Consider the following 24,453-nt stretch of genomic DNA (forward strand, 5'->3'; position numbering starts at 1 on the left):
GGACTGTAGCCTGCCAGGCTCCTCTGTCCATGGAATTTTCCAGGCAAGAATACTGGAGTGGGTTGCCATTTCCTTCTCCAGGGGATCTTCCCGACCCAGAAATCAAGCTTGAGTCTCCTGCATTGCCGACAGATTCTTTACCAACTGAGCTACAAAGGGAAGCCCAGTGTCTTGTTAGCGTCGTTCTTCTTTGCGGAGTCATGGAGAAGTATGACAAAAGCGGCGGGCTTATCTGCAACAACGCGGACCTGTGGACTGCCTGGGCTGCTTCTACCCCTGCCCCAAGCGTAACTCCAACAAGCGTGGCCTGAGTGCCGCTCCAGCAGCGCCATCATCACCGAGTCTGGGGAGGTCATCAGCGTGCTGCCATTCGATGTCCCCGACTAGGAGCTGCCCTTGGGGCGGATAGGTTTTTTCTTTTTTGCATTGAAGCCAGCCTCTTTCTCCTAGGTGAATTTTAGGGCTGGGAGAAAACGTTTTAAAAAACACACTTAAGACTTGTGTTCTCCAAAGCCATAGACCTACACAGAATGCGCCAGTCTTCTCTAACCTTCCTGTTGTGATGTCTGAAATTCCTCCCCTGGTAACTCAAGAGCGTGCACATGGATGGATCTAGCACCAGCACCTCCATTGCTACCCTGCTCTCAGATTAAAAATCTCTTTCCTCTTTGCTGGTACCTTAGGAGGTGGAGTTTGAGGATTTTCAGAATTCTGTAGCTGGGAGCTTGTCTTGACATAGAAGAACATAGATTCAGACATTTCTAATAGCTAGTTACCCTTAGAATCTCACATATCACCAGTTTTAAATCAGAATTGCTATTTGGATTGACTTGGCACTGTATACCCATAGTTTCATTTATTATCATTATTATTTTAATAATTAAAAAATGAAATTTGGTAATACTTGGCAACATTTCCATGTTACTTGTAACATGGAAATATTAAGACTTGAATATCCTAAAGGTCATTGGTTTACATTGTTTTTTCATTTCAGGATCAGTATTTCAGAATTTTTTTTTTTCCAAAAGGAGGAAACTTAAATTATTCTGTGGAGGCATGTTGTTGTGTGTTGACTGAGTGTATTGATACCCAACTGAGTGGATACATGATGTGATTTTTTTTCAATTCTGATTTGTTGTTGGAGCTTTATAGAAACTTGTACTCAGCTTACTTTGCATTTGTTTTTATGAGTCCTGTTTAACTCAGTGGTTCTCATCCTTCAGTGTACATCAGAGTCACCTGGGAGGCTGGTAACATGCTAGATTTTTCTGCCCCACCCCCAGAGTTTCTCATTTGTTAGGTCTGGGGCAGAGCTCAAGAATTTGCATTCCCCAGGTGGGGTTGATGCTGCTGTGTGGAGACTGGAAACATATAGTTCCCAGAGTTTATTTTTCCTGTTTAATCATTTTCAAAAGTACTTATTACCGTACAATCCACATGCCAGGGAAGGTTCATGATAATTCTGGACTTGTTACTTAACAGTATGTTTTGGGACTAAAGTAACAAAAATCCTGCAAGTTATGCTGTGACGCCAGTATTCCTATGTGTGCAGCAGGAGAACTGACTCTGTTTTTCACAGAATTTACTGGATTTTCTAGACTCAACTTTGTACTCTGTGCTCCCAATTCACTACCTTTAACCATCACGGTCCTGGGAGGAAGAAATCAAATCACCCTAGTCAGGTCCTTTGAAATGTCCATCAGGAACATACAGAGACCAGTCCAACGAAATGGGGGCATTTTTTTTGGTTTATATTATGTTTTGTTTTGAGAATAATTGTTATTTTGTAAATGACTGACCAAGTGAATTGTTTCCTTATTTATTTTAGAATTATGTAATTTTAAAGTCGAAAAGGAAACTTACGTGTTGTCTTTAACTAGGGATTTGTCAACAGGTAATAACCAAGAGGTTGTTCTGTGCCAGGCATGGGGAGGGAGCTGTGAGTAGAACTCAGCTGGTCCTGTCCTCAGAGTCTATACACTGAAAACAGTCTTCCTTTTTTTTTTTTTTAAACAATTGAGGCGATTTAGACTCAGATTAAAATAACTCAGTTAAGGACTAACAGAAGCCCTGGCAACCCTAGGGTTTTGAATCCTAAGACTAGGTCAGTTGTTGTCATGACACCACATAGGTCCCTAATGGACCTGATTGTAAAGCTCATCCAGGTGCTTCTAATAATGTGCTTTCTTTAGGCCCACCCTGTACTTTGGGAATCAGAATCTCTAGGGAGGAGGCCCGGAAATCCATACTTTAAAACCAGCATCCCCAAGTAGGTCTCAAGATCAGGTAAGTTTGAGAAAACTGCCTTATTATATATATTTTTTTAATTTAAAAATATTTTTATTAACATACATGTATTTGGTCACTTCAAATCTAGAACACTTAGAATTAGCATAAACATAGTAAACTACTTTTCAGTGATAAACTTTTGAAATGGGGGAATAGATACTGAACTGGTTCATATTAACCTCACCATTCAATCTATATCTGTATCTTGTCCAGTGAAAACTCATTTTCATATTAAAAAATAATCGGGCAAATGAACATTAAACTGCCCTTCCTTTTTGTCTCCTCTTGTTCTACTGTCTTAAACATTAGATGAGAGGATCTGGTTTAAAACATGTGTTGGCAAATTACATTGGTAAGTTTTCCAAGTAAAGCAAAAAATAAATAAATGCACATATTTATTAAGCAGACATCTCATACTGCTGTTAAGGAAGCCTAGTAAAACCTTTGGTGAAGTCCTTTTTTTGTGTGTGTGAATCAGTTTATTTCATCTTGATCTAATGCTAATTCAATGCATTTTTTTAAAGCCTCTTGCACTAAATGATTATTGCAAAAATAAATTGATGTGAATTGTCAGAAACTTATTTTGTAAGTGTCTAGTTCTATCCCAGGGTGAACAAATCTCTTTAGTTCTCTGAACTGAATTCAGATTAACAAGGAATAGAGCTGTACCATTTGATTACATTAAGGAAATTGTCATGTCAGTGTAATAGGATTTTTTCTCTTTCTGCTTGGTGATCTTTCAGTGTTGACTGTGTGTCTTCATGAATATGTATAGAAATTGTAAGGAGCGTGGTTCCACATGTTGATTAAAATATTAACCAAGGGATTTAAAGTCACTTAGTACTCCTTTACACAAGGATTTATTCCAATGCAAATAGAATGTCATATCTCATTGATTTGCAGAATAGTTTACCTGTATCTAATTTGTAAGAGAATCCATACAGCATCTGAGACAATCCATCCACACCCAACCCCAACCCCAAAATCCAGTATCCTGGATCTCTTGCAGGTATGAACCTTGGGATGTGAACTCATAGAAAAATCCCGTAAGCTCTCCTTTATGTATTTATTTGCTTGTCCTGGAAAATGAACAATGCCAACTTGGACATTTTGTGGCTATCATGGATTGTAGTTCTATTATGCATTGGAAATGTAAACACTTATGTGGGCAGGACTGCAGTGTTTGGCCACGCAAACAATCGGCTGCTTTGTCCAGGGGTGCCTTTCATGTGGACGACACTGCCACCGCTCCCCTGGGAGCACAGTAAAGCGGCTCTTCTATTATAGCAGGTGCCCTTGATGTGTGACTTTCTTGATTGTCTAGTATTTATGGACATTTGGTATGTTCTCAGCATTGAGTGCTTTCCATTAGCATATATCCTGTATAAAACAGGATTCCCTAGTGGCTCAGATGGTAGAGAGTCTGCTTGCAATGCGGGAGACCCGGGTTTGATCCCCAGATCAGGAAGATCCCCTGGAGGAGGAAATGGCAATCCACTCCAGTATTCTTGCCTGGAGAATTCCATGGACAGAGGAGCCTGGCGGGCTACAGTCCATGGGGTCGCATGGACTGTATAAAATAATTAAAATAATAATTCACTTTGTATGAAATAGTTAAAAACATCTCTACTTCTTGCTTTTCCCCCTTCTACTGTTTCTTTTCCTTCATTCTGTGTGGTGTCTCTAATGACATACTACAATTTCCAGGTTAGTTTGAACAGTACTCCAAATATATTATGTTGCCAAACCAGTTTTCATACTTTCTTTTTCATAATCTACGCTTTAATCCTAGATATGGGAAATTCTTTTTCATATTCACAGATTTACTAAAATTTTGCTTTTTCCATAATAATTTTTTTTCCACTCTGTGGAAGGAATATGACTGTTTTATCTTCACTGTTCATGTCTAACAAATAGCTTATTTTGTGTTTATAGTTTGTAGTTTTGGCAGCATTTCCCTCCTCACTCTCTATGGTTCTTTTAAAATTGGCCAATGCTTAAATCAGTTATAGTAAATTCAAAGAGATCAGGGACTGATTTTAATTGTTTTTCCTTTGACAGTGAATTCAATGGCCCTGAGTGCTTAATAGATATACTACTTAGTGACCATTCATTTGTTCGTTCATCAAGTACCTATCTGCCAGTTACTTTACTAGGTGCTAAGGATAAAAGGAATAAGAAAAAATTTCTTCAACCTGGGATATGTGAAGTAGAAAGAAAACTCAGGCTACTTAAACTGTGTCATTTCTCGGATCCAAGGTCCCTATTCAGCCTGTCTACCTCTGTCAATTTTTCAGAGTCATCCTTTGTTTCATTTATCATGTCCAGTCTTTTAACCTGTACTTATTGAGAGAAACAGAAAAAAGTCCTTCTACTCATCTCTCTGGAAGTGGAAGTCCCTTGTGGTCTTCGATATGGAGGTAATGTTCATCTCACAAAAGGAATTGTGGATTCCTATCCATTTTTTCTTCTCTGGAAGGCTTTGTTTCAGATGACTGTGGTTTCCTTAAATATTTGCTGGAACTTACCAGTGAAGCCATTGGATCTGAGGTTGGCTGGTTGGTTGGTTTTGATAAGAAGGTATTTAAGAATATATGCATTTATAAAAACAGTTATATTCTATTTTATTCTATCTTAATGCCAATTTTGGAGAGTTTTATTTTTCTAGGATTTATCCGTTTAATCCATATTTTCAAATTTGTGAACATAAGTTAGTTCAAAATAAACTCTAATTATCGTTTTCAGTATAAAATATTTCCCAGATTTTAGTTATAAACTGTTCAAAGGATAGTAGAAACCAATATCCTTTCAGTAAACTCCATTCCCCTCTAAGTTAGCCAAAGTAGGATTTTCTTGCTTATAAACAAACTATCCTAACTAATGCACATACTATGCAGAAAATGGAAAGATGTCTATTTAATGGCAGCAATTTTTTAAAAACCAAACTTCCACTAGAAATGTTTCCCCTCTCTTTCCCAAGTTATACTTGAAGCCTGAATTAAGAGGTCTGAGTCAGACCTGTTTCTTGTCAACATACCTCTAATCAGGTATGCTCCCTGTAGCAGTGGCTGAGAACGTGTTGATACAACTCACAGAATGTTTTCACTGAAATGGAATACAAATGACCTAGCTTTGGGGAGTTACTACAGCCCAGCCCCGGAGAGAGGAGAGAGAAAAAGAGACAGGGAGGGAGGCAGGGAAGAATGCCGCTTTTTTGATCTACTTGAGATTCAGAATTCTCTTCTAGTTTGAAATTTTTTCTAATGTATTTGGCATCAGAGTAGCATTAAATTGTATGATTTCTACAACTTTTGCATATATTCTTGGAAGATGAGGTTCATTTGCATTTTGCAGTTTTTAATAATTCACTTTCCTAAAAAGCTTTGTAGAAAAAGTTGTATGCTTGGTTTTGGCTCCCTCTGGTGGCCAGTAATATGTACTTTAAGTTTTATGCAGAGAACAAAACTGAGACACCACTATTGAAACAGATTTGGGGTTCCCCCTCCCCGCAAAGTTTATTGCAATTTCTCCATTTAATGTTTCCAAATTTATGACAGTCTTTCAGTTTGGTAAACACATTTTTATTCTGGTGTTTACTTTTGCTTCAAAGTTATAACTGAAAACAAAGGCTGTGCTGTGCTAAGTCGCTTCAGTCGTGTCCGACTCTTTGCAACCCCTTGGACTCTAGCCCGCCAGGCTCCTCTGTCCATGAGATTCTCCAAGCAAGAATACTGGAGTGGATTGCCATGCCCTCCCTCCAGGGGATCTTCCTGACCCAGGGATTGAATCCACATCTCTTACATCTCTTGCATTGGCAGGTGTGTTGTTTATCACAAGCGCCATCTGGGCAGCCTGAAAACAAAGGCTACATTTAGCAAAAATATCAAGTTTAGAAAATATTTCAAATAAAATGTGTGACTCCATATATGTTTCTTTCTCAAGCGGTCTGTGGTGAAGGTACCAGTTATGCAGACTTATGCTGTTGCCTGTTCCCATGGCAATACCTCCTTTGGCCCAACAAGCTCCTTAGTCATTCACATAGCAACCATGTAAGCTTTAGCTATCTAAACTCACCACCTCTTCATCATCTAAGCAATGTTTCATCTTTCTTAGAAAGGATAGAGGTCTCCCAACACAGATATCTTTGACAATCCTGATTATCTTCCGTGTCTCAAATCTTCATAAAAATCTCTATTTTCTTCTTGCCCCCACTTCTCTATGTTCTCTCCTACCAAAGTCCAGTCACTTGGAATGACCTCTGGATCCAGTTTCCCCTGATTCATCTGGAGCCCCAGTGTATTAATCTTTGTGATTTCTCTTTCTTTTCTGTATCTCTGCACGCTTAGTCTTTGTTGGCTTTTCATGATCAGCATTTAGATGTGCGTACGTCAGCTATGGTTTTCAACTGCAAACAGTTCTGGCTAATTTAGGCCAGAAAAGGGCCCACCACATGTGAGGTAATGAACTGAACAAGAGCCTGCCTTGGAAAGAGCAGGTGCTCTGTGGAGCTGGGGAGCAGTGCACAGAGGACAGTGTCCTCAGGACAAACTGTTAGGAGCTCACTGAGCTGGGAGAGACAGCTGAGTTGTCAGGAGTCAGAGCAGCCGATTCAGGAGCCAAAAAGCAAAGAGTTAAGTCATTATCACTTACTGTGATGGTAAAATGGTGGTGGTGGTTGTTTAGTCGCTAAGTTGTGTCCGACTCTTGAACCCCATGGACTGTAGCCCGCCAGGCTACTCTGTCCATGGGATTTTCCAGGCAAGAATACTGGAGAAGGTTGCCATTTCTTTCTCCAGTGGATCTTCCTGACCCAGGAATTGAACTCAGGTCTCCTGCATTATTGCAGGCAGATTCTTTACCAACTGAGCTACAAGGGAATATGCAAGGGGTATGTTCCCTTGTACGGTCATATGCAAGGGGCTAAAACCAAAGAAAGCACCAGCCTCCTGCCACCCCATTCTCTTTTCCCCACCGTGGAGGATTAGGTGGATCTGGGCAGTCTTGGGGGGCATTTTACTGTCCACAAATCCTGAACAAGAGGCTCCTACAGCTTTATGGACCCTGGCTTGGGTAGGGGATAGTGGGTGAGGATTAGGAGTGGACGAATACTGGGTATTGAGCCAGAGTGGGGAAATCTATCTTCAGGATTCCCTCCTCCTCCCAGTAAAGAGAGTTTGGCAGAGGTCTGCTCAAGGCCTCAGATAAAGAGACTAAGGATTGAAGGCCCTGGGGCTAGGAATGCAAATGTGCAAAGCACAAGGTCTGAGAGGCCCTGACTCCAAAACCCAATTCTCCAAGCCAGGCTTCAATAGTATGTGAACCATGAACTTCCAGATGTTCAAGTTGAATTTAGAAAAGGCAGAGGAACAAAACTGCCAACATCCATTGGATCATCGATAAAGCAAGACAGTTCCAGAAAAACATCTACTTCTGCTTTATTGACTATGCCCAAACCTTTGACTGTGTGGATCACAACAAACTATGGAAAATTCTTAAAGAGATGGGAATACCAGACCACCTGATTTGCCTCCTGAGAAATCTGTATGCAGGTCCAGAAACAACAGTTAGAACTGGACATGGAACAACAGACTGGTTCCACATCGGGAAAGGAGTATGAACAAGGCTGCATATTGTCACCCTGCTTATTTAACTTATATGCAGAGTGCATCATGTGAAATGCCAGGGTGGATGAAGCACAAGCTGGAATCAAGATTGCTGGGAGAAATATCAATAACCTCAGATATGCAGATGACACCACTCTTACGGCAGAAAGTAAAGAAGAACTCAACAGTCTCTTGATGAAAGTGAAAGAGGATAGTGAAAAAGTTGGCTTAAAACTCAACATTCAGAAAATTGAGATTATAGCATCTGGTCTTATTACTTCCTGGCAAATAGATGGGGAAAAAATGGAAACAGTGAGAGACTTTATTTTCTTGGACTCCAAAATCACTGCAGGTGGTGACTGTAGCCATGAAATTAAAAGATGTTTGCTCCTTGGAAGGAAAGTTATGACCAACCTAGACAGCATATTCAAAAGCAGAGACATTACTTTGTCAACAAAGGTCCATCTAGTCAAGGCTATGGTTTTCCAGTAGTCATGTATGGATGTGAGAGTTGGACTATAAAGAAAGCTGAGCACCGAAGAATTGATGCCTTTGAACTTTGGTGTTGGAGAAGACTCTTGAGAGTCTCTTGGACTGCAAGAAGATCAAACTAGTCCATCCTAAAGAAAATCAGTCCTGAATATTCATTGGAAGAACTGATGCTGAAGCTGAAACTCCAGTACTTTGGCCACCTGATACGAAGAACTGACTCATTGGAAAAGACCCTGATGCTGGGAAAGATGGTAGGCAGGAGGAGAAGGGAACCACAGAGGATGAGATGGTTGGATGGCATCACCGACTCAATGGACATGAATTTGAGTAAGCTCGGGGAGTTGGTGATGGACAGGGAAGCCTGGCGTGCTGCAGTCCATGGGGTCACAAAGAGTTGGACACAACTGAGCGACTGAACTGAACTGAACTGACTGTGTACCCAGGCCAGGAGGGCAGGGAGGGCGGCCTTCCCCGTGAGGCACCCAGGGAGAGCTCTTGTAATTACTCATGGTCAGGCCTGAAAAGTCACATGTAGGTTTTTTTTTTCAAACAGGAGCTGGACTCCTCATCATTGTTGGGGAGAATCAACTCTAAGTATTTTTGTTTTTTGGTCCTGGTGTCAGTTAGTCCCTGGGGTCAGAACCTACCCAGTACAGCAGTCCCATCAAACAGCATAGAGTGGGAGAAGGGGATTAGCTCAGATAAAATCAGGGGCTGTTGCAAAAAAAGGTGAAAGAGAAGCAAGGCAGGTTAACTCAGTGTCATCACACTACCCATGTTCAAGTCTCTCCCTTCTTAGAAAAACCAAAGCAAAACTTGTTATAGAAAAATCTCTGATCCTGTCTATTGACCCCTCCCCTTTTCCCCAAAACTGAGCTTCTAGAAATAATATTCAACACTCACGGTGTCCATTTCCCAGTCACTTATTTACTCATTTCTCAACTCACTATCTGAAATCAGTTCTGCCTTCCCCCTAGTCAACCAAAATCCCCAAGGACAGCACTGTGGTTAAAGTCCATGGACCTTTGAAGTGAAGTGAAGCCGATCAGTCATGTCCGACTCTGTGACCCCACAGACAGTAGCCTGCACCAGGCTCCTCTGTCCATGGGATATTCTAGGCAAGAGTACTGGAGTAGGTTGCCATTTCCTTCTCCAGGGAATCTTCCCGACCCAGGGATCGAACCTAGGTCTCCTGCATTGTAGACAGACGCTTTACTGTTTGAGCCACCAGGACCTTTAAATCTTTTATTCTGGTATTTGACTCTACTGGCTCTGTTCTGCCTTTGAACCACCTCTACCTTTGTTTATTTCCCTTCCTTCCTCTCGACGGTTATTTCCTAGTCTCTTTTGTGGTCTTTTTGTTATTCTTTCATCACAGCGTTTCTGTCTTCAGCCCACTTGCATACTCCTTGTTAGATTCAGTCATTCTCCATCTCTCAGCAGGACCAAGGTTAGGAGTCCTAGGTCTTGAATTAGCACGTGGGATCCAAGTCCTGGCTCGACCCACAGCTTACTGAATCACGGTGGGAAAACCACTCAGACTCTCATTGTGAGTTTCCTTATCTGAGAGTGGACCTGCCAACAGGGTTGTTGTGGGATTTAATCAAACAATGCTCGCAAGGCATTCAAAACAATGCTGGGCACACAGTAAGTGTAGCTTGATAAATGGTGGCTATCATTGTGTATTCAGAACATCCACCCTGCCCCATGCTCACATCAATCATGGTACTTCTTTCTTTGTATTGTCTTTTTTTAGACCTCACATTCATTACATCAGTTTGTAACTTCCTTATCAGGAGGACAGTGTTTTTTTTTTAGTTATTTATTTATTTTATTTTTGGTATGTGGGACCTCATTTCCCCAGCCAGGGATCATACCTGTGCCCACTGCACTGGAAACAAAGAGTCACAACCACTGGACCACTAGGGAAGTCAGTTCAGTTCAGTTTAGTCACTCAGTTGTGTCCAACTCTTTGTGACCCAATGAACTGCAGCACGCCAGGCTTCTCTGTCCATCACCAACTCTTGGAGCTTGCTCAAACTCTTGTCCATTGAGTCCGTGATGCCATCCAACCATCTCATCCTCTGTCATCCCCTTTTCCTCCTACTTTCAATCTTTCCCAGCATCACGGTCTTTTCCAGTGAGTTGTTCTTTGCATCAGGTGGCCAAAGTGTTGGAGTTTCAGCTTCAGCACCTATTCTTCCAATGAATATTCAGGACTGATTTTCTTTAGGATTGACTTTTAGGTTTGATCTCCTTGTAGTCCAAGGGACTCTCAAGAGTCTTCTCCAACACCACCATTCAAAAGCGTCAATTCTTTGGTGCTCAGCTTTCTTTACAGTCCAACTCTCACATCCATACAGGACTACTGGAAAAGCCATAGCTTTGACTAGACAGGCCTTTATTGGCAAAGTGATGTCTCTACTTTTGAATATGCTGTCTAGGTTGGGCATAGCTTTTCTTCCAAGACACAAGCGTCTTTTAATTTCATGGCTGCAGTCACCATCTGCAGTGATTTTGGAGCCCAAGAAAATAAGTGTCTCACTGTTTCCATTATTTCCCCATCTATTTGCCATGAAGTGATGGGACCAGATGCCATGATCTTCGTTTTTTGAACGTTGAGTTTTAAGCCAGCTTTTTCAGTCTCCTCTTTCACTTTCATCAAGAGCCTCTTTAGTTCTTCTTTGCTTTCTGCCATGAGGGTGGTATCATCTGCATATCTGAGGTTATTGATATTTCTCCCAGCAATCTTGATTCCAGCTTGAGCTTCATCAAGGCCATCATTTTACATGATGTAATCTGCATAGGGAAGTTGGGACTGTGCTTTTTGGACACCAGAGCCTTAGCACAGAGCTTAGCACAAAGAAGATGCTGCATAAATGCACGTTGGATGAAGGTGATAGACACCATGGATTATGTATTAAGGGGAATATGAAAGTAAAGTTGGCATGGTTAGGAAAGGTCCTCTGGATTTCCTAGAGAGTAACATAAATTCTTTTCATTAAAATGCTTGGCTATCATTTAATTTTTTCAGTCCCACCTGACAAATATCCCAAACCCTTGTTCAAATAAAATTCAAGAATCTATCAGACAAAAACTTTTCCTTTCCTTTGTCTTCCCATCACCATAATCACCACTACCACCATCTTCACCATCAGTATTGTCTTCAAGTGCCTGATGCAACCACTGAATAATAATCTTGAAAATTTGTTCAATAAGAATCTCTGCTGCAATTGGGTTCCCCGGGAAGTAGAATTTGAGCTTCAGTTGGTATGTAGGAAGTTGGTTAAGAAAGGCTATTGAGTTCAGCACCTGGAAAGGGGTGGGAAGAAAGCAGGACTAGCTGGAGGGAGAGGGAGGACCGTGATGCAGGCAGACCAAGCACCCAGCGGGCCCCAGGAAGCTCTGGAGCGGAAATGGTGCTCTGACCTTGTCCCCGTTTGACCTCAGGGAGACACAGAGGTGTCCCGGAGCAGGAGAGGAGACATTGCAGATGTGCAGTCATTGAGAAGACTTTGGTTTGAAATGGGCCATGGTAGGAGCATTTACCTAATAGAAATTGGAGACAGGCTGCCCTGAGGAATGGATGTGACCTTAAGCTGAATGGGGCTCTTTAGGAGAGGAGATCTCTGGAGAAGGCTGACAGCTTAGAGCAATAGCAACCTTCCCAGCAGCTATCCCAGGAAGGGGATACAGCCCACCTTCCTGGGGAAGGAAATGGGTTACACAGCACATCACCCCCAACAATCCCAGTGCTCTAGTGATGCTGCTCTGAGAAAGCACAAGGAGATGATGATGTTTCTAAGTTTTATATGTGTCATTTTGACAGCAGTGTTTCCTTTATAATTCAAAAAGTTGCAAATAGTTAATAGGTTTTTTAAAAATAATTTTTTCCTAAAAGAGTTTTAGAAAACAGAAAAATTGCAAGGACATTACAAAGAGTTCCCATGTACCTAACACCCAACTTCCCCAGTTATTAACATCTTAGGTTAATATAGCATATTTATTACAGTTAATGAGGCAATACTGATACATTACTATTAACTAAAATCCATACTTTATTCAGATTGCAAAGGAGAAACTACTTAATTCTAGATATAGAACTGAGAATGGACAGGTGTGTGGTTGGACCAATGAGGAAACTGGGCGAAGAGTCAGACAAACCCCTTACTGTTACATGTGACTCTAAGCAGGCAGGTTGGGCCCTCTCTGGCTATGTGGCTGGTTAGAAGCTCTGCTTTGTCGTTAATAATACTATGCTGACTGTTCTAGGGGATAGCAACTATGCCGTCTGGTCAGTTTACTAATCTAAACAGTATAGAGAAAGCTTTTAAAATCTTGTGTAAAAAGCAGGTAGTTATACTGAAGAGATGTACAATTGCATTCTTTTCAATTCAAGTAGTATTCATCATTTATTTTGGACCTTTCCTTGAACACAAAATCTTAAGTAAATTTTGATAATAATTAATAAATTAATACTACTTACAAATTACTGTGAGAATGGTGTTAATACTTGGGTCACTCAAAGAACTTTTATTTATATGTGACCTCTTTTAGTAATATATTAAAAAATAATCTGAATGCACAACAAATTCACTTTGTTTTCATTATATTTTGAAGAACAACTTTCTTATTTTTATATTGATTAGAAATTCAAGCAGTATGGAGTACAAAGTAGAAGGTAAAAAATTATAGAAACTCTTACCAATCAGAAATAATACTGTAAACATTAGCTGAACCAAATTCCAGTAACCTCTAGATGGATATTTTTCTAGATCTCAATCTATATGCAGTGTTTGAAAGCTATATATGGCTGTACAGAATCTTTATCAAAGTGGATAAGGAAGGAAAAGAAATGGAAGAAATTGCTCTTTTTAAAAAGTTGTTTCTTTAACAAAGCTATGTGTATTCCTAAAATATTCTTCTCAGGAAGAGGTCACAAACTCAAGTGGCTTTAGAAGCAGTGGTAATATGACTTGTGAAGCAAGCAATGGATATTAAATTGCTAGTATTGTTTTAAAAATAAAAATCTCTCTGATTACATTGCCTATGTCATCACTGAGTAGGTCAAAGAAAATGAGGGAGCAAAATATTTTCATAGTCCATTAGCCATATTCAGATGACAGCTCTCTAGGTTGTTACCCTTGCAAAAATTAAAAAAAGATTAAGAAGTTACAGTTAATTTATTTTTTAAGTGATATAGTTCACTTAAGATAGAATTGATTGATACCATGCCATGAAAGATTAAGAAATCTATACTCCTAAAATTTTATTTCACTTATCATGTGCATTACATAAATTAGTTCTCTTAGCTATATATTAATTTTACATTTTCAAACATTAAAATATTTAGATTTAATTTTGTAAACATAATTCCCATTTTAACCCTTATTTCTAAATGGATTTAATGTTCACTACATGTTGTCGCATATTCATTCCTGTGTTCTTTATTTTGTTAATCGTTAGGTTGGCTTGTTTTTAACTATCTGCTTTTCCAAAAGAACTCTGAGAATTACAAATACAATCATATCTGAGAATATCTGACTTTTGCTTTAATAATTGAATAGCATCATGGCTGAACATAATACACCTTTATCAAGACTTGATAGACATTGCTGTGGAGCAGTCTGAGACTTGTTGATTTCTTTTCTCTTGTGATTTACTTTTCTCACCTAGATTACTGAAGAATGTCTCCTTTATACTCCGAGTGTGATAATTTCACCAGAATTCCCACCCCCCCCAGTATCATCACTCTATAGCAGGTTCTTCCTGATAAAAATTTTACTCTTTTTCAAAGTAAAGAGTCAGTTTCCCCCACATGATAGGGAAATTGTCTTCTAGTGTATATCTGTTGTGACCATTTTACAGAAGAGAGATAGACTCTTCAACCCAGTTTTCATTTGCTGTTGAGACTGATGGTATCATACACACACTCTAAAAAGACATGAAAAAGTTTGTTACTCACATCATGTGGCTTTTTGGGGTGAGCGGGACAGGCTCCCAACAGGTCCAGCAATGTCTGGAGGGAGCAGGGAAGGTGGCTGGCTTGGAGTTTTATTGTGTTTGGGATGGGGGTGCAGGAGGACAGTTCTCCCACACGGTTGGGGTCTTGCGTGGTTTGAATGTCCTGCCAGAGCCAAAGGAGGGAGTGATGGGCCATCTTCATCAGTTTGCCCAGATGTGGGTCAGAAGGGAAGAGGGCTTGAAAGCTGTCAGCAGTCACATAAAAAAAGGAGTCAGACTTGTCAGACTCCTTATTACAGTGATTGAATGTATCTTTGTGTCTGTTTTTGTTCGTTGTTGCTTTTCAGTTGCTAAGTCGTGTCCAGCTCTTTGCAACCCCGTGAACTGAAACGCACCAGGCTTTCCTGTCCCCCACAATCTCCCAGAGCTTGCTCAAATTCATGTCCATTGAGTGGGTGATGCCATCCTACCATCGTCTCCTCTGTCGCCCCCTGCTATTGTCCTCAGTCTTGCTTTAGGGACGCAGTTATTTTCAGGTTGACTTTTCTTTGCTCTCAGCATCTACTTTGTGTTTGTCTTTCTCCTTTGCTTTTGCTATGGTTAGCCCTTCCTTTCTGTCAATAATTCAATTTGCAATTGTGCCTACTCTGTTTCTTTCAGCTTCTTATTTATGTATTAGGAAATGATGCACTTTTAGTCCTCAATTTCTTTCTTTGCTTTTGCAATGTATTTTACATCTAACTGTGCTGTTTCATCAAGTTTGTCTTTTAGCTCTTGTTCCACTGAATTTATTTTCGTAGTAAGTTCTATCTTGAGCAATTACATGGCAGATGGCATTTTCTTCTATTCCGTTATATCTTATTCTAGACTGAACTTTTCATCTGTTTCTTGTATGCCATATATTTCTGTTTTTTCTGCCTTATTGTTCTACTTTCCCCTCCCCCAGGGGCACCAGAAGACTAGTTCCTGGATGTTCCTCCATCCCCCATAGCATCCTGCGTCTGTCTTCACAGATACATATTCTCTAAGGATGTCCCATGATTCTCTTTGGCTGGCAATTTACACAGCTCCCCAACTTCTCTTCCTCCCCAAATTGGGGGTTATTAGGAGGATTCTCCTGGCTTGTAGATGTCTTCTTTCCCTAGCACTGTTTCAGCAGTTTGGGGATCACCTCTAGGATGCATGTTAGGCAATACAGACGCCCTTTCTTGTCTTGGCAGACGCTTCTTTCAAGTATGTTATTAAATGCTGCCTGATGTTTCCCTGTTTGCTTGCTGTTGATGGGTGGATTTTTTTTCCTGTTGCCTAATTGTGGTGGTTACTGTTTTTATTTCCTTTACTAGTCACTGAGTAAAGGGGAGTCTGCAGTTGTGCCTCGGTGGATGTGTCTATATGGGAAGCACCATCTAATTCTTTTCAAACTGTGCTCACTGGTGAAAATTACTGAAGAAACCACTCAATGTTTCACACATCCTATGTGTAAATATCAATCCTGTGAATGGCACAGGTCTCTGAGAGGTTGAGAGAAGAAATTAGGTGCAAATGAAAATGGAGGGGTGATAATTTCAGATGATTTTCAACTTTAAGCTTGAGAACAGATTAGGAAGGGGAACTGTTCGTATATCACAAAGTATATTTTTATTACTTTTTAAAAAAAGTTTCCTTCCCATTCCCTTCCCCAGTCTCCAGTTAAGGGTGGGTGAAAATAAATACTGTTTGTGTGAACAAATGTGGCCTGCACCCTGGATACTATTACTTCTTTTTAAAAAATTGTAATTAATGGGGAGGGAGGAGGGAGGAGGGTTCAGGATGCGGAACACATGTATACCTGTGGCGGATTCATTTTGATATTTGGCAAAACTAATACAATTATGTAAAGTTTAAAAATAAAATAAAATTTAAAAAAAAAAGAGCTAATGCAAAGGTAAATGAAAAAAAAATTGTAATTAAATTGATTTCTTTATGGCTGCAGTAGGTCCTTGTTGCTGCGTGTGGGCTTTCCCTAGTGGCAATGAGTGGGGGCTACTCTTCATTGCAGTGCGCAGCCTTCTCCTTGCGGTGGTTTCTCTTGTTGCAGAGCATGGGCTGTAGGTTCACTGGCTCAGTAGTTGTGGCGTGTGGCCTCAGCAGTTGTGGTATACGGGCTTAGTTGCTCTGCAGGAAGTGAAATCTTCCCAGACCAGGAATCAAACCCCATCCCCTGCATTGGTGGGGATGTGCTATCCACTGTACCACCAAGGAAGTCTGATACTATTCCTTCTTTTCTCTTTTTCCCCTAAGCTTCTTGCTTCCTTCTACACCACAGCCTGGTATGCAAATACTCAGGCAATAGTTTACATTTATGCTTTATTGATTCCTAACTTATCTTACATTAAATAGGAACAGTCACATAACCAACTCATAAATTGGAATATGGGACTTTAAAACTTCATTCCCCTGAGAAGCTGGGGAGAAAATGTGGAAACATTACATGTTTACCATCTAGAAGGCTGTTTGTCCCTTATACCCCAACTAATTCACTTACACTTATGAGGCAAGTGCTGAAAACAGAGCTAAAAATAGGGCTAGAAAGTGGCACTGAGGCTGGTGTGGGAATGGGGAGGTGGCAGGAAGGAGGAAAACTGGGCCAGTGGCTGCTGCAAGTGCCTGTTCCAAGCAGCTGAATGTGGCTTTTGTATTTGCTCGTCACCTGGGGATGGGGCATGGGTGGCAGGCAGTTCTTGTCCTCTTCATTGATGCGACTCTAAACAACCTTTGATGGTTACCTGAGAAACTCAAGGTGAGTTGTAGGATTACAGGCTTTTACATAGTTAAGGACCTGGGCCAGATCCTTAGCTAAGCCATTGCCAGAATAATCTGAGGTTGTAACAAAATGTCTGTACCCCTCAGTTTGATAATATAGATCAAGAGCTTGCTTAAAAGGTCATTTCAGCTAGACTGGACTCCTTGGGCTCAGATGCTGTTCTAACGGTTGAGTAAGTGTTACCCTTCCTCCAAAGATAATTGTTCACATTTCTGGCTGGAATGGTTTTGGGCTGGATTCCTTGATGTACTCAGGGTTTACATAAGTTGGAGAAGACTTCTGGGGAAAAAAGGCGCATATTTTGGCTCTACTTCATTGAGTGAGAAGATATAGGTCATGCCTAGTGGGCAGACTGAGGTTACATTGCAGGACACTGCCATGGGCCGTTGAGAAGGAAATCATCAAAAAGGAGGGGCTCCAGGGTCTTCCCTGGCTGTCCAGTGGTTAAGACTTTGCACTTCCAGTGCAGTGGATGAGGATTCCATCCCTGGTTATGGAACTAAGATCCCACACATTGTGCAGCACAGCCAAAAAAAGGGGGAGGGCTCCAAATGGGACAAAGGTCATACCTAGTTCTCAGAACACAGGGCAGTGGTGTAACCAACCTCACTCCAACCTATGTTCTGATATTTTGGTAAAACAGCTAGGCGTACATGAATTGAAAAAGCTGCATCAATTAAGAGCTGAAGCACTCAGGGCCCAAGCCAATTCTTGTGTTGAGAGTCCACTCGGGGAGTAAAACTGTCTTCCAGCTATATACCTCCACAGATACATTCAGCCCACTGTGTCCCAGGCTTCAGGCTGTTGCTGACTTTCTCAATAATGTGACCCATGGGAATACTGAATTATTCCTGTGATCTTAAAGCCCCTGCCACTTGCTTCCAGCCTTGGTAGGGCAGGGGCTGGGGAGATCTTCAAGGTGAGTGTGGGCAGGGATTGGGCCGTGGGCCCTAGGACAGTTCCTACCCAACTTGTGGAAGCTCTGGATTTTCCAGTGACTGTCTAGAGGCTCCAGGTGACATACCTCAGGAGTTCAAGGGTGGCGTGAGCCATTGGACAAATTTGGACCAAAATAAGATGGCAAATTAGAAAGAGTTTGCAGACAAAAATTTCCTCTCCACTGCTATCTTTTGGCTGTTGCAAGATACAGTACCCTGAAATAGTTTCTCTCAGAAATAAACTAGGTTTTGAAGCTGTAATAAGCTGGATAACATGGCACCTTGTATTTGCTTCCCTCCTTCCTTCCTCTACCCTTGTTCCTGAAAGTGAAAGTGGCTCAATGGTGTCTGACTCTTTGCGACTCGATGGACTATACAGTCCATGGAACTCTCCAGGCCAGAGTACTAGAGTGGGTACCTGTTTCCTTCTCCAGGGGATCTTCCCAACCCAGGGATCAAACCCAGGTCTCCCGCATTGCAGGTCTATTCTTTATCAGCTGAGCCACAAGGGAAGTCCAAGAATACTGAAGTGGGTAGCCTATCCCTTTTCCAGGGGATCTTCCAGACCCAGGAATCAAACCTGGGTCTCCTGCACTGCAGGTGGATTCTTTACCAACTGAGCTATGAGGGAAGCCCCTATGACGGAAAGGACACTTGTTCCTACTTCCCTACAATTACAGCCCCTAGGGAAACACTAGCATGTAGCTCAGTCTGTTACATGCTGAGTTATAATACAAAATATAATTTTATGTTTTATAAAACAAATATATAGAATATAAAACAAAATATACTTTGTTCTATAAATATATTTTATTTATATTATAATAATATAAAAACAAAGGTGAATTTGGCAGAAGTTTGCAATAGAATCAAGAGTATGGAAGAAACTTTGGGGCTCTGGGCAGGTTTAGTAGACATAATAGATCAGAGGCAGCAGATCTAGGCTCTGGATCCATTCTAAAGATGGGTTGACAAGTTTGGGGGTTAGGAGTAAAGTGTGATTCACGCTATGCCTTTGCTACCTTACAAGTACAGGGGGCCATATATAAAGAAAGGGGGCTATTAACTACAACTGGAAAATAAATACAAAAAATAAAGAGGAACTCCTGCTGCTGTTGGCAGCAGTATGGGAACCTGCTGCAGTGGCAGTAATGTACCCGCTGGTGGGGCCACCAGAGGGTGAACACACCTTAGGCGAAAGAGAACCATCTGGCTGACCAACTGGCACAGGAAGCAGCCGCCCAAGACAATATAGCAACCAAACTTCTGGTGACACCTGTGGTGTCTAGCCTACTAACTGCCCAAGCAGTCTGCGTCTATGACAAGGAAGAAACCATCTGGGCACAAACTGAGCAGGGAATAGTGCGGGAGGACGGATGGTGGGAACTCTCAGATGGGAGACTCTTCGTCCCCTCTAGGTTGGCATTTCAACTGGTTACAGATTTCCATCAATCCACCCATTTAGGGAAAACAAAGACTTGTGAGATTTTAGCCCTCTATTTTGTCATGCCACATCTAATAGCCTTGTATGCAGATGCTGCCGATGGGTGACCTGGGCCAAGAATAACCCAGCCCCCAAAGAGACAGCGCCAACTGGAATACAGTTAAAGGGGACCGCTCCATTTGAACATCTAGAAGTGGACTTCACTGAGGTAAAGCCATGCTGAGGATACAGATATTTACTGGTGATGATATGTACTTTTACGGGATGGGTAGACGCTTACCCCACCAAGACTGAAAAAGCGAAGGAAGTGGCCCGATTCTTGCTGACAGACATTATTCCTAGCTTTGGGTTCCCTCTGAGTATAGGATCAGATAATGGGCCCGCATTTGTGGCTGACTTACTCCAACTGGTCTGCAAAGCAGTAAATATTAAATGGAAGCTACATACAGCGTATAGGCCACAAAGCTTAGGAATGGTTGAGAGAATGAACTGGACCATCTAGGTGACTTTGGCAAAATAGGTGTAAGAAACTGGCGCCCCCTGGATGGATGTGCTGCCATTGTGTTAATGAGGATCAGAATGACCCCCCGGTCACACGGGTGTTCTCCCTATGAGATAATGTTTGGGAGGCCTCCCCCACTTATTTGGGAAGAAAAGGGAAATTTATTACAAGGAGGAAGGGTGGAGGTGTGGCAGCAACTGGAACAGTTGGGGAAGGTAATCCATGATATCACCCCTTATGTTCAAGAAAGAATTCCCTTTTCTTTAGTTACTATTACACACCCATACTCATCAGGATATTTAGTATGGGTAAAGGATTGGAAACGGCAGATGTTATCTCCCACCTGGAAAGGGCCATACGCTATTGTACTAACCACTCCCACTGCAGTTAAAGTTGCAGGTAAGTCCATGGATTTACCATACTCAGCTCAAGATAGCAGCGGAGGAAAAAGGACACTGGACCAGTCATACTAACCCAGAGGAACCACTGAAGATCCGACTCATCTTCTGTTGACGACTACAGATCCAGGATGGAACCACTGCAGATGATTCTGCTGTTCCTGATTAGCATGACCACCCTACCAGGACTGCAAACTCAGGATAATGTGTTCCTGTCCTGGGCCCACTCATATGCGAACTTCCATAACACTTCTAACTGTTGGGTTTGTGGGGCCATGCCTTTGTCAGTGATGGTTGGACTTCCTTGGTGGGAGTCTCCCCTCCGCAGAGGGGACTTTTGCCCCCTCTGTTCCTTTTTGAGACAACAACGAGAAACGTTTCTTTCTTTGGTAACTCATAACCTGTCACTTCTTTCTTGGTGCAAACTGGACTCTAATCTGACCATGGGGTGACATCTGAAGTAAATGCAAGCTTTATAAAGTAACAAAAGCCTATACTTTTCACTTAAAAAAAAAAAAAAGGTAAGAACTCTATGGCCAGTAAAAAGGACCAATCCATCAGGTACTTTGAACAATTTTACCAGATATGGGATGAGTATTTTTGGATGACTCCAGAAAAAGGCCAGACTATTGTCCCTGCCCCTATCTGTTGGGAGCAAAGGGACAGACTATTGGATTTGGTGACTGTCCCATAGGTCCAAAATAATTAAAATATGTGGGATACTTGTTCTCAGCCCATGTGGTCACGAAGAGTCAGACATGACTGAGCGACTAACACACACACACTCCAGAGATTACAGAAATATTTTGGCTGACAGTCTCATTTAGGGGGTGGAATTATTCACTGCATCAAGCCTTTATAGGAAAAAGTAGTGATAAGAAGTGATCACTGCAATCAGTGAATATGAAGAAAAATAATAAGAGGCCTTTCTGCATCCACTGGACACTATTTTGCTAAAACCTTGGAATATGTAAACAAATATTAGAGGTCACCTATTGCCCAGATTTACCAGCTCACTGGCCTGGCTCAGACTGGAGGAACAACCCTGGGATCCGATGGGTGGCCCCTAAAGGCACCTAATGGCTGTGTGGATCGAATTTATGACCTTGGCTTCCAGTTGGTTGGGTCAGCCGCTGCACTTTAGGATTTGCCTTTGCTCATGAACATATTAAGCCATCCTTACAACAAGCCGTGGTAACTTTGCCTTATTTGCATGCATGGTGGGCAAGGTTCATGTTTCAATGGTATGATTACATAGCTGTCTTGTTCGTACCATCTATAAGAACAACAGATATTATGATTAAAGTAGAAGCTCTAACTAACTTTATGAAACACACAAAGGCAATCCAAGGCAAAGGCAATTATGCAAAGGCAGTCCAAGCTTTAAATGAAGAACAAATACAAATGAGAAAGGCAGTGATTCAAAATCGGATGGCTTTAGACATACTTACAGCTGCCCAAGGAGGGACTTATGCTATAATTAAAGTTGAATGTTGTGTATATATTCCTGATTTATCTGGCAATGTATCAGCCACTCTAGATGACATGAAAAACCAGGTAAAAGCTATGTCTAATGATAATCCTCCTTTTTGGACATCAGTATTTTCTTGGATCAAAGGTGATTGATGGAAAAATCTTTTTGTAACTATTTTGTTAATCATTATATTAATTTTTGGGCCTTGTATTCTCCAGTGTATAGCTCAATGTGTAACCTCCAGACTGACAGCCCTGCTGCAGTTATGTAGTCTCTGTGTACAACACATACCCAAGACTGATCCCCATCATTAAAGATAAGATGAGCATCAGGAGGGGGGAATGTTAGGGCCAGTGTGGGAGAAGCAAGAGAGACTCCATCTTGAAGCCTGTCATCCATCCTAAAGACAAGATGTGAAATGGGCATGAACTTTGCCCAAGAGTGAGGAAACAGTTGCTAATGAAAACCAGGTCTCCTGGAGACATCCCTCCCTACAGATGACAGACGGACATTGTAGTTGAGCTCAGGCTGCCCCTGTTAGATTAACCAAGGAGACATCCCCCCTTGATGGATAATCATTGTTTCCCCCCTTTAACCTTAACTGTTTGTTCTCCTAGCACCTATTTGTTGTAAAACTCAGTCATATACAACAGAGAGGTTGCTAACATGTAACCTGTCACATAGCAGGGGGTATAAAACTGGGCCTCTCAGAAACATCAGGGTCCTTATTGGGAACTGATTCCCCTTGGACCCTCTGGCATAATAAACTGTACTCCACCGCCTTGAGTGTCCTCCGAGGTGTGTTTTGCAACTTCACATTCCACAACAATCTAGGCTCTGGATCCATTCTAAAGATGGGTTGACAAGTTTGAGGGTTAGGAATAAAGTGTGGTTATGGAATTACGCTCCAAGAGGTACATATCCTGTTCTCTAGCATGTAGCAACAGGAAGACAACTACGAGGGCTTGTCCATGTAGTTTTGGATATGTATGCCTATACTCCAGAGACTGGGGCTTCTCTGGTGGCTCAGATGGTAAAGAATCTGTCTGCAATGTGGGAGAGCTGGATTCAGTCCCTGGGTTGGGAAGATCCCCTGGAGAAGGGAATGGCAATCCACTTCAGTATTCTTGCCTGGAGAATTCCATGGACAGAGGAGCCTGGTGGGTTATAGCCCATGGGGTCACGAAGAGTCAGATATGACCGAACGACTAACACACACACACTCCAGAGATTACAGAAATATTTTGGCTGACAGTCTCATTTAGGGGGTGGAATTATTCACTGCATCAAGCCTTTATAGGAAAAAGTAGTGATAAGAAGTGATCACTGCAATCAGTGAATATGAAGAAAAATAATGAGAGGGCTTTCTGCATCCACTAGACACTATTTTGCTAAAACCTTGGAAGTCTGTACTTTGTTTTATGAGGGAAAGTAGAGTGATTCTTGCACATACAAATCAGGCTGTTTAATTCTCACCACAGCCCAGGGGAGCAAACATTATTCTCACCTCCATTTTGCAGATCAATAAAAGGAAATTGGTGCAGTCAACTGTTTTGTTCCAGGTTACATGAATTCAGTGCCCAGACGATGTTGGATTCATGATCTCCGAAGAAGAATTAGCTTCAGGACCAGGGACCAGGCTTGATCACTCAAGAGCTTTTGTGTAGCTGAGTTTTATTAAAGTATGAAAAGGGAGAAAGCTTCTGACATAGACATCAGAAGGGGGATGGAGAGTGCCCCCCTCCCTAGTCTAAGCAAGGGAGTTATATACTTTTTAAATTGGTTATTACAATAAATCCAAAGGATGTCTCAAGGTTGTAAAGATTTTACTAGACCCACTCCCGTAATTTACATTTTAAGATTACAGGATTAACCAGAAGGTTTTTAGGAAGGAGAAACATGTCCTCAAGCAGGATACATTGTTGTTATATAATCCTTAGTACAGAGTTTAAACAGTTATTTGTTGTGTAAGCATCAGTCCTGGGCTTAAAGAAAAAAACGTTTTATGTAACTAAGACTAAGGAATGTAGAGGGAAAAAAAGATGTTTGTCCTTTTCTCCTCCTTGAGAATTCCAGACCCCTCTCTCCCCTTCTCAGAGACCCCAGACTTATCAGCCTGCCTTCGAATTGACTCTCAAAACCACCCTGATGCTCCTTGGCTGAAAATCCCAGCTATAGTTTTGATGGGAACTGAGGAGGAGATAAACTTCACCTCTTCCTCCTAGAGATTCAAAATAGTTTGCTGTTAGCATCTCTATTTCAGGCAATAAATCAAGACATAAGGGAAATGATTCAAAAGCTGAGGGAACTGGAACTCTATTAAAATGGTGTCAGGTAAGGTAATCTATGTTTGTATCAGAGACCTATAATTTATGTAGATTCACATGTACTTTTTTTTTTTTTTCAGATACTGCATGAATTGGGAAGTGTGTGGAGTGTTGTGGAACCAAATGTATTTGTATGTGTTCAACACGCTGTATAATTGACTCAATTATCCATGTGGGGATTATTCACTTTTAATTTGCAATCTGGCTTCTCCTTTCAGT

The 24,453-nt window shown here is 41.4% G+C and overlaps 1 long non-coding RNA gene and 1 pseudogene across 1 annotated transcript; both read left to right on the forward strand.

The window, feature by feature from the left end:
• Positions 1–200: 200 nt before the first annotated feature.
• LOC123335245 lies at positions 201–387 on the forward strand (annotated as a pseudogene).
• A 1,513-nt stretch (positions 388–1,900) lies between these two features.
• On the forward strand, positions 1,901–22,679 carry LOC123335246. The gene is made up of 3 exons (XR_006553650.1): positions 1,901–2,286; positions 19,624–19,741; positions 20,423–22,679. It is a non-coding gene; the product is annotated as an uncharacterized LOC123335246 (long non-coding RNA).
• The last annotated feature ends 1,774 nt before the right edge of the window (positions 22,680–24,453 follow it).

The sequence above is a fragment of the Bubalus bubalis genome, chromosome 9, assembly GCF_019923935.1.
Source record: "Bubalus bubalis isolate 160015118507 breed Murrah chromosome 9, NDDB_SH_1, whole genome shotgun sequence".
Lineage (NCBI taxonomy): Eukaryota > Metazoa > Chordata > Mammalia > Artiodactyla > Bovidae > Bubalus > Bubalus bubalis.